Source organism: Aquila chrysaetos, chromosome W (assembly GCF_900496995.4).
Source record: "Aquila chrysaetos chrysaetos chromosome W, bAquChr1.4, whole genome shotgun sequence".
Taxonomy (NCBI): Eukaryota; Metazoa; Chordata; class Aves; order Accipitriformes; family Accipitridae; genus Aquila; species Aquila chrysaetos.
This window is the reverse complement of record NC_054457.1, coordinates 3,331,762-3,345,056: the sequence shown is the minus strand read 5'-3', so window position 1 is coordinate 3,345,056 and position 13,295 is coordinate 3,331,762. Positions and strand designations below refer to the sequence as shown.

Genomic DNA, 13,295 nt, shown 5'->3' with positions numbered 1-13,295 from the left:
TACACCAGCCTGATGCTCTTCGGAAAAATCCTGGTATTTATACATTTGAAGAGGAACAGGTTTCGGCACACGTGGCCAGCGGGTGCCAAAACACGCCTCGGTTGTAACATAGGGAGCCTATGACGCGTGCGCTCGCTGGCCAGGCGCGCTGCACGAGCCATAGCCACCCTGTCTATTGGTTCATGGGCTTTGTACACGTGGCATATTGTCATCATCCAGCAGTCACGCGCCAATCATGCACACAGCTGTGCTGTGCAACAGCCTGCTGCCCGTCCTCCCCCAGTATTGCTCAGCTCTCTTATCTCCGTGGTCAGCATTCCAAGCAACAGGCAACAAACCATCCATTTTCTGTGCTGACTGCATTTTCCTCAGCTATCTACCTCTCCCCCAGTGTTCATCCACGGACCAAAATCCCATCTTTTAACCCATCCATATACAGATGATGTCATCAATGTATTGCAGGTATTCCGGAGCTTCACCCTTTTCCAGTGCAGTCTGGATTAGTCCATGGCAAATGGTGGGGCTGTGTTTCCACCCCTGGGGCAGTCAATTCCAAGTGTACTGGACGCCCCTCCAAGTAAAAGCAAATTGTGGATGGCACTCTGCTGCCAGAGGGATTGAGAAAAATGCATTAGAGATGTCAATTGTGGCGTACCACTTGGCTGCCTTTGACTCTAGTTCGTATTGAAGTTCTAGCATGTTGTTACGGATGCACGACTAACCAAATCCAACAGGTGTTAAAACTCAGATTTATTCTTCAGCAAAAGTTAGTTAGCAGTCCGGTAACATTTTATAAAACCACAGGCTCAATGATGTAAAGAGAATTAATACTACACGGCCGACTTAAGAATCCCCAAGATTTAAAGTGATGGCTCAAAATGCGCATATCACTCACCTAAAAGCTGAGGGCTCTCTCCCTCGAGGAGTTACCTCGGGCGGTGCCCCGGCCCGAGGGGGAGTCCCCGACTGCAGACCCACTGCTCCCAGGAGGACTGCCAACGTGTCCTGCGGCGGGACCCCGTTTATACCCCTGTCGAATCTGACCTGTGGTCATTTAATTCTATTGGCTAGGAGGGTCACCTCGGTGTACCTGGCGCATCTCGATTGGCCAGTTCAAATTTCAACCTGCAGCCTCCAGGGTTTCCTTCCCCTTCTCCCTTCCTGGAGAAGTTTTGTTTCCTGCTGGCAGGATGGGGGGGGGGGGATGTACTGCCACACATGTCTGGCACGTCAGCACTCGTTGGCGGTGTGACTTCATTCAGGCCACGATAGTCAACTGTTAGTCTCCACTCCCCATTAGACTTTCGCACTGGCCATATGGGACTATTAAAGGGTGAGCGAGTTTTGCTGATCACTCCCTGGCTCTCCAGTTCACGAATCAACTTATGGATGGGAATCAGGGAGTCTCAGTTGGTGTGATATTGCTGCCAGTGCACCATTGTGGTAGCGATTGGCACTTGTTCTTCAACCCTCAGCAACCCCACAACCGAAGGGTCTTGAGAGAGACCAGGCAGGGTAGACAGCTGTTCAGTTCCCTCCGTCTCCAAGGCAGCTATACCAAAGGCCCACTGATACCCCTTTGGGTCCTTGAAATACCCCCTCCTGAGATAGTCTATGTCAAGGATGCACGGGGCCTCTGGGCTGGTCACAAGGCGGTGTTTCTGCCATTCATTCCCAGTTAGGCTCACTTCGGCTTCCAATACAGTTAGCTGTTGGGATCCCCCTGTCACACCAGAAATACAGATGGGTTCTGCCCCTTTATAATTTGATGGCATTAGAGTACACTGTGCGCCGGTGTCTACTAGAGCCTTATACCCCTATTGGTCTGATGTCCCAGGCCATTGAATCCACACAGTCCAATAAAACCAGTTGTCCCTTTCCTCCACCTGACTGGAGGCAGGGCCCCTCTAATCCTGGTCATAGTATTTTTTACTCACTTCTCGTAAAATTGGCTCAGAATCCCTTCAAGAGGATCAGAAATAAGATCAACCCTTCTACTCTGTCTGGGGAATTGCTCGCTGGAAACTGGAGCAACATTTTTCCTGGAAGAATCCCCTTTTGTGTTTTTTTTTTTTTTCCTTTCAATTTACACACCCGTGCCTCTAGGGTGGAGGTAGGTTTACAATCCCACGTTCTCATGTCCTCTCCGTAGTTACACAGGTAAAACCACAGGGTACCCCGTGGTGTGTACCTTCTATATTGTCTTTCTTGAGCGGGGGCACGCTTAGTCCTAATAGCTGAGATACTGGTCCGTATAGGTGGGGAGTAGGAAATATCCTGTTTGAATTGCTGGGACTCCTGGGACAGTTTCTTGGCTAGTATGTCTGGCAATTTCTCCACAGCCGTGACGAGGGAGGAAGAGACACTTTCTTTGTATTGCCGGAGTCAGCCAGCCAATTCATTCACTGTTGGTCCCTCTTCGTCTTTCCAGTCCATTACTGCCAATGCAATGGCATGCAATGATCTTGCGCTCCATACAAACTTCTGCCACATGGGTCTTGTGCATTGGACTTCCTCTGGATCTGTGAGTAACTGTGCATTGTCTGGGTCATAATAAACCATCTCCCGCACGGCTAATTCCCTCGAGTACTGGATACCTCTCTCCATGGTACTCCACTTGCTTGGAAGACATGCAACATTATGGTGGGTTAACCCTGGCTGGATGCCAGGTGCCCACCAAAGCCGCTCTATCACTCCCCCTCCTCAGCTGGACAGGGGACAGAAAATATAACAAAGGGCTTGTGGGTAGAGATAAGGACAGGAGAGATCACTCAACCAATTACCATCACGGGCAAAACAGACTCGACTTGGGGAAAATTAACTTAATTTATTACCAATCAACCAGAGTAGGGTAATGAGAAATAAAACCAAATCTCAAAACACCTTCCCTCCACTCCTCCCTTCTTCCCAGGCACAGCTTCACTCCCAGATTCTCTACCTATCCCCCCCCCCAGTGGCGCAGGGGGACAGGGAATGGGTCAGTTCATCACACGTTGTCTCTGCCGCTTCATCCTTGTCCTAGTTTCAGCTGGGATAGAGTTAACTGTCTTCCTAGTAGCTGGTACAGTGCTATGTTTTGAGTTCAGTATGAGAAGAATGTTGATAACACTGATGTTTTCAGTTGTTGCTAAGTAGTATTTAGACTAATGTCAAGGATTTTTCAGCTTCTCATGCCCAGCCAGCGAGAAAGCTGGAGGGGCACAAGAAGTTGGCACAGGACACAGCCAGGGCAGCTGACCCAAACTGGCCAACAGGGTATTCCATACCATGTGACGTCCCATCTAGTATAGGAACTGGGAAGTGGGGGCGGGGAATCGCCGCTCAGGGACTAGCGGGGTGCCGGTCGGCAGGTGGTGAGCAATTGCACTGCGCATCATTTGTACATTCCAATGCTTTCATTATTGCTGTTGTCATTTTATTAGTGTTATCATTATCATTATTAGTTTCTTCTTTTCTGTTCTATTAAACTGTTCTTATCTCAACCCATGGGTTTTGCTTCTTTTTCCTGATTTTCTCCCCCATCCCACTGGGTGGGGGGGTGTGGACACATATTTAGCTAACATCGGTCACAAGAGCATTCCAGACGCCTTTAGAAGACCTTGAACAGAATAAACAAGAAGACTAAAAAAGAAAGATGCCAATTAGAAGAACACAGGTGCGCATTCCACGATAAAGGGAACTTGGCACAAAGAACCTCAATTCGGCAGTTTATCTTGACCAATTAGACTGAGACAAGTTTCACATGTTTTAATTGGTATAACCAATTATGTCCTATGTTTATGCGCGTGTACAGAGTTAGTATAACCAATTATATCTTATGTTTATGCACGTGTACAGTGTTGATATAACCAATCATATTTTATGCTTGTGCGCGTGTACAGTGACTTTGCAGAATATGTGACTATAAGTATGTGTGTGTTTTAGCAATAAAGGGTCGTCTGTTGTCTGCTCTCAAGATTACAGGCGTCCGTCTACTTCAATCTCCTCGGGGGGGGAGTGAGTGAGCAGCTGCGTGGTGCTTAGTTGCTGGCTGGGGTTAAACCACGACAGTCCTCTTCAGGGGCAGGACTCATCACACTCTTCCCCTGCTCCAACGTGGGTCCTTCCCACGGGCTGCAGTTCTTCATGAACTGCTCCAGCATGGGTCCCTTCCACGGTGTGCAGTCCTTCAGGAGCACACTGCTCCAGCGTGGGTCCCCCACGGGGTCACAAGTCCTGCCAGAAAACCTGCTCCAGTGTGGGCTCCTCTCTCCACAGATCCGCAGGTCCTGCCAGGAGCCTGCTCCAGCGCAGGCTTCCCACAGGGTCACAGCCTCCTTCGGGAACCCACCTGCTCCGGCATGGGGTCCTCCACGGGCTGCAGGTGGATATCTGCTCCACCGTGGACCTCCATGGACTGCAGGGGGACAACCTGCCTCACCATGGTCTTCACCACAGGCTGCAGGGGAATCTCTGCTCTGGTGCCTGGAGCACCTCCTCCCCCTCCTTCTTCACTGACCTTGGTGTCTGCAAGGCTGTTTCTCTGACATCTTCTCACTCCTCTCTCCGACTGCCATTTCTGTGTGCCCTGCAACTTTTTTTCCTTCTTAAATATGTTATCACAGAGGTGCTACCGCTATTGCTGATTGGCTTGGCCTTGGCCAGGGATGGGTCCGTCTTAGAGCCAGCTGGTATTGGCTCTATCAGACATAGGGGAAGCTTCCAGCAGCTTCTCACAGAAGCCACCCCTGTAACCCCCCCGCTACCAAAACCTTGCCACACAAAGCCAATACAAACATCTTCCTTGAAGGGATACCTTTTTCTCTCATGCCTGACAGGAGTCGCCTCCAGAGGCTGAGGGCTTGTGTCTTTTTTCCAATCACTTTGTCAAGGCCACCTTCCCTTGAAAGCAATCCCAGCTGCTTGGCTTCCCTACCCTCTAATTCCAAGCTACTGGCCCTGTTATCCCAGCATCGGAGGAGCCAGGTGATAATGTGCTCACCTGGATGACAGCTGAAATCTTTTTGTATATCCTGCAGCTCACTCAGGGATAGGGGTCAGGTGATTACCTCTGGTTCTGCCTCTTCCTCCTGTTCCCATGATGACCCTGGTTCATCTTCATCCCTTACTAAGTGAACTGATTTTTTTTTTGTATATATTTTCTTCTGTATGGGGGCAACTGATACTGGTACGGGTTGGTTCACTGGTTCAGCTGCAGTGCCTGTCGCTGGGGTTGGAGTGGCTGCGGTGCCTGTTGTTTTGTCATCAGATCCAGAGACCTTCTCTTCCCCTTGAGGGTACTGAATAGTGTTGAACAGGGCTCAGCAGGCATGGACCAGGCCCCAGCACATTGCAATGATTTGTGTCTCCCTGGAATTGTCGGGGTGACAGCATACTTTTTCCAAGTATTCTACTAGTTTTTCAGGATTCTGCACTTGTTCAAGGGTGAAGTTCCAAAATATTGGAGGTGCCCACAGCCCTAGGGATTTGCCCATACTATCCATCACACCCTGCCACTCATAATTATCCAGCCTCGAGGCAGATCTCTGGGTGATCTTCTTAAACAGTTGTTTAACCTTAAACAAGCTCTGAACCACATTCAGGAACAGGCTAGTTCCTAGCAGTAGGACCATGCTAGTTTCAACATCCCAAGGATATTCAAATTTTTCAAAATTCACAAGAGCTATTGTAACTAGCCTGGAGGAGAAGGGGAAGGTGGAGAAAGGTGTCTCCCCCATAGATTGGCTCTCCAAGGAGGAAAGGTAAAGGGTGTAATTATTAATAGTTTCCCACAGATGGCTCCCGAAGTACAGAGATGACGTCAATGCTGAGTATGAATACTGGATTAGTCCCATGACCGATAATTTTATCATACCATAAGCCAGCATTACATAGTACAGCAAAGTGATACCCGTAATCCACCTCCCATGGATGATAAGCAGCAGCACAGGGACTATATACAGCAAGTGAGGTGATACATAACAGAACTGTAAAAACAAGCGCCACAACTCTAAGAGCCCATAAACACTACTTAGCAACAACTGAAAACATCAGTGCATTATCAACATTATTCTCATACTAAATCCAAAACATAAGACTATACCAGCTACTAAAAAGAAAATTAACTCTATCCCAGCTGAAACCAGGACAATCAGCAACTGGAGTGGGGCTGCAGCCTCAGGGGCTTGTAAGCTCAGGTGCCAGCAACTGGAGAGATTGGGATCCAAGGGCCAGCTACTGGGCAGACTGAGTGCCTGAGACCAGCTGCTGGAGAGATTCACCTTGTACAAATGTATATATTCTCACTAGTGGACCTCCATCCTGCTCAGCCAGAGAGGGGAGCAGGATGAGGCTGTTAGTGCTGTCTGTGTTTGCGTGAGTGCTCTGAGTGTCTGTCTGTGGTCTGTGTGGCTGGCCACATAGATATGTATATATGTGGTGTATATGTGTGCTCTGTATGCATGTGCCTGCTGGGGGTACATCTTCAGCCTCACTACTGGTTGGACCTGGGGACATGGAGCAGCAGCAGCCTCACCTCTCTTGGGCATCCAGCATGATATATTTTCCTCTAACAAATTATAGAGCTATTCAAAGTATATATATTCAGTTACTTGTAATTGCACTCATTGCCTTAGAATCAACTTCACTTGTAATACAATATCACATTACTAGATATAATATTTGTGGCATAGATGATAATATGTTTTTTTCTCCATTAAAAAGTATAAACACATAATGAAGATTATACATTCCATTATGAACTGGGACAACAGAATGCTTTTACTATGTGTCACACCTTTGTTACATGTTGCCTTTATTGCAAAAATAGATGCACAGAGTGTAAACTGAATTTCTTAATTTGGAAAGGAATTTAGAAGGAAAATGAAAAAAGTCATGATTGTAGCCATCTTTACAGACTTTCTTGAGAGCAACAGAAATCCGAGATTATGATTTCATCTCATATATGAGTATCACACATACACCACTTAAACTTCTGCATGCAAAGAAAGTGTTATAATAAAATACAGTATGGGCATGAAAAAGATGACAAATTGCTAGACAAAAAGCATAAAAAAATGTCAGTAATACTTTGACCTATACGAAAATGTGACCTATGGAAGGCATTTTTATGCTAGGTAAGTGAATGCCTATCAGGTGAGATCATTAATTACTTTTAATTCTACAATATTTGGCAGAATCTGGTCCAAGATTCTATTTATGAATAGTTTTTAAAGGGTCAATAGAACATTAATATATGGTATAGATATAACTAGTATGTTCTGCAGATGTTATTAAGTGCAACATTTTTGACATGGCTGTTGTGATAATTATAGTAACCTGTTGGACTTTAACATTCTTTATTCAACTAAAAACTTAGTAAAGCATCTTTGTGGTGGGTTGACCCTGGCTGGATGCCAGGTGCCCACCAAAGCCGCTTTATCACTCCCCCCTTCTCAGCTGGACAGGGGAGAGAAAATACAACAAAAGGCTCATGGGTTGAGATAAAGACAGGGAGATCACTCAGCAATTTCCATCACGGGCAAAACAGACTTGACTTGGGGAAAATTAATTTAATTTATTACCAATCAAATCAGAGCAGAATAATGACAAATAAAACCAAATCTTAAAACACTTTCTCCCCCACCCCTCCCTTATTCCCAGGCACAACTTTGCCCCCGATTTTCTCTACCTCCTCCCCCTGAATGACACAGGGAGATGGGGAATGGGGGTTGCGGTCAGTTCATCACACGTTGTCTCTGCCATTCCTTCCTCCTCAGGGGGAGGACTCCTCACACACTTCCCCTGCTCCAGCGTGGGGTCCCTCCCACGGGAGACAGTCCTTCACCAACTTCTCCAACGTGGATCCTTCCCACGGGCTGCAGTTCCTCAAGAACTGCACCAGCATGAGTCCTTTCCATGGGGTACGGTCCTTTAGGAATGGACTGCTCCAGTGTCGGTACCCCATGGGGCCATAGGTCCTGCCAGAAAACATTCTCCTGTGTGGGCTCCTCTCCACAGGCTACAGCTTCCTTCAGGGCACATCTACCTGCTCTGGCATGGGGTCTTCCATGGGCTTCAGGGTGGATATCTGCTCCACCGTTAACCTCCATGGGCTGCAGGGGGAAACCTGCGTCACCATGGTCTTCAGCACAGGCTGCAGGGGAATCTCTGCTCTGGTGACTGGAGCACCTCCTCCCCCTCCTTCTTCACTGACCTTGGTGTCTGCAGGGTTGTTTCTCTCACATGTTCTCACTCCTCTCTCTTCCAGATGCTGTTGTGCAATGTTTTTCCCCCTTCTTAAATATGTTATCAGAGAGGCACTACCCATGTCACTGATTGGCTCAGCTTTGGCCAGCAGTGGGTCAGTCTTGGAGCCAGCTGGAAGTGGCTGTGTATGACATGGGGACAGCTTCTGGTGTTTTCTCACAGAAGCCACCCCTGCAGCCCCCCCCAGCTACTAAAACCTTGCCATGTAAACCCAGTACAGTTGCCTACCTCAGGTGAGCAATGGATAGTAATGAAGACAGCAGTAAAGGTATAGGCCTATGAAATTAACTTCTGATTCTCTAAATCTACAATGTTGTCTGTGAAATTCATCAACAAAATAAGACAAAGCTGTGTGGATTGTCCGGCTCATAGTTCACAAACGAGTTTCACCATGTCTAGTGCACACAGACAACTCATGGGGGGGGTTACAAAAGTGACCCAGCCTTGGATTGCCTTGAGGCCCTGTCTCTCTGCAGAGACGACTCACAGGGAGCTGTGTAGACAGCTTAGCCCTGGGCTGTCTGATAAACCCTAAACTAAACAGGGCGGTGGCTGCACCATTCAAAGAACCAAAACCTGAACTGAGCCTTGAAATCCCTTAACAAATAGTATGCCCTGAGTCTCAATCCAACTACTACTCAGTTGCCTGAGGAAGCAAGGTGTAAAAAAAAAAAAAAAAAGCTGGAGGGTTTCAGCTTCAGTTTCAAATGACAAGCTTGTGTATTCAAACAATCACAGACCAACAAAGGAAAGATAAGGGGAAACTCCACTCAGATATACATAATCCATTTAGGCCTATATCATGATCCACTCAGACATAGTCATACACACCATTCCACAAGTCAGGGGATAAAAACCCTAAGATTCAGGTTGGAAATGGGGGAGTCACTTCTCTAACTATGCAGTTGGCTTGTGAAAGAAACCCTTCCCCCCCTTGATCGGGATGCTGGTCGAGGTAACTTCCCTGGGATTGAGAGCCCTTACCTGGAGGGGTAAGTGAATATTGTTTATGCTTTAAGTTTGTAAACACATGTGTGCTTGTGGTTGTCTGTGAATCGCTTGTGGTTGTAATAATGTACTACTCTTGCTTTAAAAATTGCAGTAGTACATTCCTCCATTGTATCTGTAAAACCTGCAATAGTGGCATGTTAAGTCTGTAAGTGAAGTTAAAATAAATCGTTTGCTTGAACGTTGCAGTTAAGTCTTCTTCCGCCACGTTAGCATCCTACAAAACACATCTAAACCCCAAATTGCAAGTCTTCCATCTCTACGCAAAGTCTTTGAGTATTGACATGATGACTGAATCCTATTTTTAAAATATAAAAATGATTGAACTGTTTAACTTCTACTCACTTTTTAAAAAAGCTACACAGTATAACTTAATTTCATATGTGAACAAAGCTAATTTAAAAAATCATTTAATGCACTAGATGGTTAACGTATACATGTAACACAGAAATCATGTTCTTGGTAGAACTATGATTCTGTGATTTTTTTAAAATTTTTTTTTTTGCCTTGTTTATATTGGTACTGTGCAAGGGGGATTTTCCAGGCAAGTAAGTTAGATGGCATTTAGTATTAAATACCGCATTAATTTTTTCAAGTCCATGCTTGGCATTTTAGCTATTAGAAATCAATCTTATAAACTCAGCCAAGGATTTTAACAAAGCAACTAAACACTGTATGATAATGCTTTTTGCCAATAGAAAGGAGGAAGATAATCTGAAGCAGTCCAGAAAGAGGAGTGCTTTTATTTAGATTATGTTGAAAAATCATTCATACCACAGCTCCTTCTCTACTATTACATGAAATTAATGAACTACTACTAGTATCTTTAGCTTCCATTTGGAAAATACAATCAATTTTGAAAATACATTACTGGTGGCAGTACAAAGTAAGAGATTGGTAGCAGTGTGGTTTAATAAACTGAGCACAAACCTGAAATGTAGGAGCCATTAAATTCTCATCCTAAATCAGCAAGTATGCTGTGTGGCTGTTGTGGTTTAACCCCAGCCAGCAACTAAGCACCACGCAGCTGCTCACTTGCTTACCCCCCACCCAGTGGGATGGGGGAGAAAATCGGGAAAAGAAGTAAAACTCGTGGGTTTAGATAAGAACAGTTTAATAGAACAGAAAAGAAGAAACTAATAATGATAATGATAACACTAATAAAATTACAACAGCAATAATAAAAGCATTGGAATGTACAAATGATGCACAGTGCAATTGCTCTGTGTGATTTTACACTAAACATTACTTAGCAACAACTGAAAACATCAGTTATCAACACTCTTCTCATACTGAACTCAAAACATAGCACTGTACCAGCTACTAGGAAGACAATTAACTCCATCCCAGTGTGGTGGGTTGGCCCTGGCTGAATGCCAGGTGCCCACCAAAGCTGTTTTATCACTCCCCCCCCTCCTCAGCTGGACAGGGGACAGAAAATATAACAAAGGGCTTGTGGGTAGAGATAAGGACAGGAGAGATCACTCACCAATTGCCATCATGGGCAAAACAGACTCAGCTTGGGGAAAATTAACTCAATTTATTACAAATCAACCAGAGTAGGGTAATGAGAAATAAAACCAAATCTCAAAACACCTTCCCTCCACCCCTCCCTTCTTCCCAGGCACAACTTCACTCCTGGATTCTCTACCTATCCCCCCCCCCAGCAGCGCAGGGGGACAGGGAATGGGGTTTGCGGTCAGTTCATCACACGTTGTTTTCTGCCGCTTCATCCTCCTCAGGGGGAGGACTCATCACACTCTTCCCCTGCTCCAGCGTGAGGTCCCTCCCACGGGAGACAGTCCTCCACGAACTTCTCCAACGTGGGTCCTTCGCACGGGCTACAGTTCTTCATGAACTGCTCCAGCATGGGTCCTTTCCACGGTGTGCAGTCCTTCAGGAGCACACTGCTCCAGCGTGGGTCCCCCACGGGGTCACAAGTCCTGCCAGAAAACCTGCTCCAGTGTGGGCTCCTCTCTCCACAGATCCACAGGTCCTGCCAGGACCCTGCTCCAGCGCAGGCTTCCCACAGGGTCACAGCCTCCTTTGGGAACCCACCTGCTCCGGCATGGGGTCCTCCATGGGCTGCAGGTGGATATCTGCTCCACCGTGGACCTCCATGGACTGCAGGGGGACAGCCTGCCTCACCACGGTCTTCACCACGGGCTGCAGGGGAATCTCTGCTCTGGTGCCTGGAGCATCTCCTCCCCCTCCTTCTTCACTGACCTTGGTGTCTGCAAGGCTGTTTCTCTGACATCTTCTCACTCCTCTCTCCAACTGCCGTTTCTGTATGCCCTACAACTTTTTTTCCTTCTTAAAAATGTTATCACAGAGGTGCTATCGCTGATTGGCTCGGCCTTGGCCAGGGATGGGTCCATCTTAGAGCCGGCTGGTATTGGCTCTATCAGACACAGGGGAAGCTTCCAGCAGCTTCTCACAGAAGCCACCCCTGTAACCCCCCGCTACCAAAACCTTGCCACACAAAGCCAATACGCCCAGCTGAAACCAGGACAGTGGCCCTACATAAGTCATTTATTCTGCAATTGCTTTCATTCCAGCCATCTACAAAACAGAGATTATATACTGTCGTGGTTTCAGCCCAGCCGGTAACAAAGCACCACGAAGCCACTCGCTCACTCCTCCCCTCCCTGGCCAGGTGGGATGAAGAGAAAATATAAAGAAAAGCTCGTGGGTTGAGACAAGGACTGGGAGGGATCACTCACCACTTATGATCACGGGCAAAAGAAAGGCTCAACTTGGGGAAGAAACAAAATCAATTTAATTTACTACAAATCAAAACAAAACTAGGATATTAGGAAGTAAAACCAAACCTTAGAACACCTTCCCCCCACCCCTCCCTCCTTCCTGGCTCAACTCCACTCCTGGTTTTCTCTACCTCCTTCCCCCGGCGGCGCAGGGGGACCGGGGATGGGGGTTGGGGTCAGCTCGCACACATAGTCTCTGCCGCTCCCTCCCCCCCGGGGGGAGGGCCCCCCAATTCCCACCCACCCCACCGTGGTGTCCCTCCCACGGGAGACAGTCCCCCACGAACGTCTCCAACGTGAGTCCCTTCCGCGGGCTGCAGTTCCCCACAAACCTCCCTGGCGTGGGCCCCCCCCCGCGGGCTGATCCCCAGTCATAAACCGCTCCAGCGCGGGTTCTCCCATGGAGTCATGGCCATCTTCGGGGGCATCTGCTCCACCGTTCACCTCCATGAGCTGCAGGGGGACAGCCGGCCATCTCACCATGGGCTGCAGGGGCATCACCTCCTCCGGTGCACCTCCTCCCCCTCCTTCTTCACTGACCTCGGTATCTGCATAGGTGTTCCTCTTACATTCCAATCCCACCACTCACTGCAGGTTCCCCTTCTTAAATATGTTATCCCAGAGGCACTACCACTGTCGCTGATTCACTTGGCCTTGGCCAGAGGCGGGTCCGACTTGGAGCTGGGGAAGCTTCTAGCAGCTTCTCCCAGGAGCCACCCCTGCAGCCCCCTCCCCCACTACCAAAAAAACCCCACCACACAAACCCATAACATATACCCATCTCAGAAAAGTATTCTGAAGATTGACAGGCTGGTAATAATTCATACTTAGAAGACAAACTGCTACAAAGCTGACATCACTACTTACATGCCATATGAACTCTAAAAAAAAGACAGTCATTAAAAAATAATTTATTCTCAGTTTTTCAAATATTTAATCAAAGTATCCTATTGTAATAATTTTCATGACCAGAAAATGACTACCTGTGATTGCTTTGTAATTTCATTACAATATATTAAGTTAAAATTAATATTACATTAATGAAAATACTGCATTTCTCAAGTCTTCCTATAAATATGTGCAAAATACACCTAAGGTCTACATTTTCCACAGATATATTTTCTGAGAGGCAAAACTATTAAAGGTTTTGTTAGTTGAAACATTTCTAAAATTTTATATTATAAGGGCTATCCTAAAGATTCTTTCTCCACTTGGTTTTCATGTGTCCTAAAGGAAAGTAAGACAGTTGCATTGTTTTTCAAGAGGTTAGGAGAA

General features: G+C 46.8%; 1 long non-coding RNA gene across 1 annotated transcript; it reads right to left on the bottom strand.

Annotated features, from left to right (window-relative positions):
* Positions 1-4,075: 4,075 nt before the first annotated feature.
* On the bottom strand, positions 4,076-12,364 carry LOC121232810. Its single transcript, XR_005931700.1, has 3 exons — positions 12,270-12,364; positions 8,021-8,026; positions 4,076-4,088 (listed from the first exon to the last, which is right to left on the bottom strand). It is a non-coding gene; the product is annotated as an uncharacterized LOC121232810 (long non-coding RNA).
* Positions 12,365-13,295: the final 931 nt, after the last annotated feature.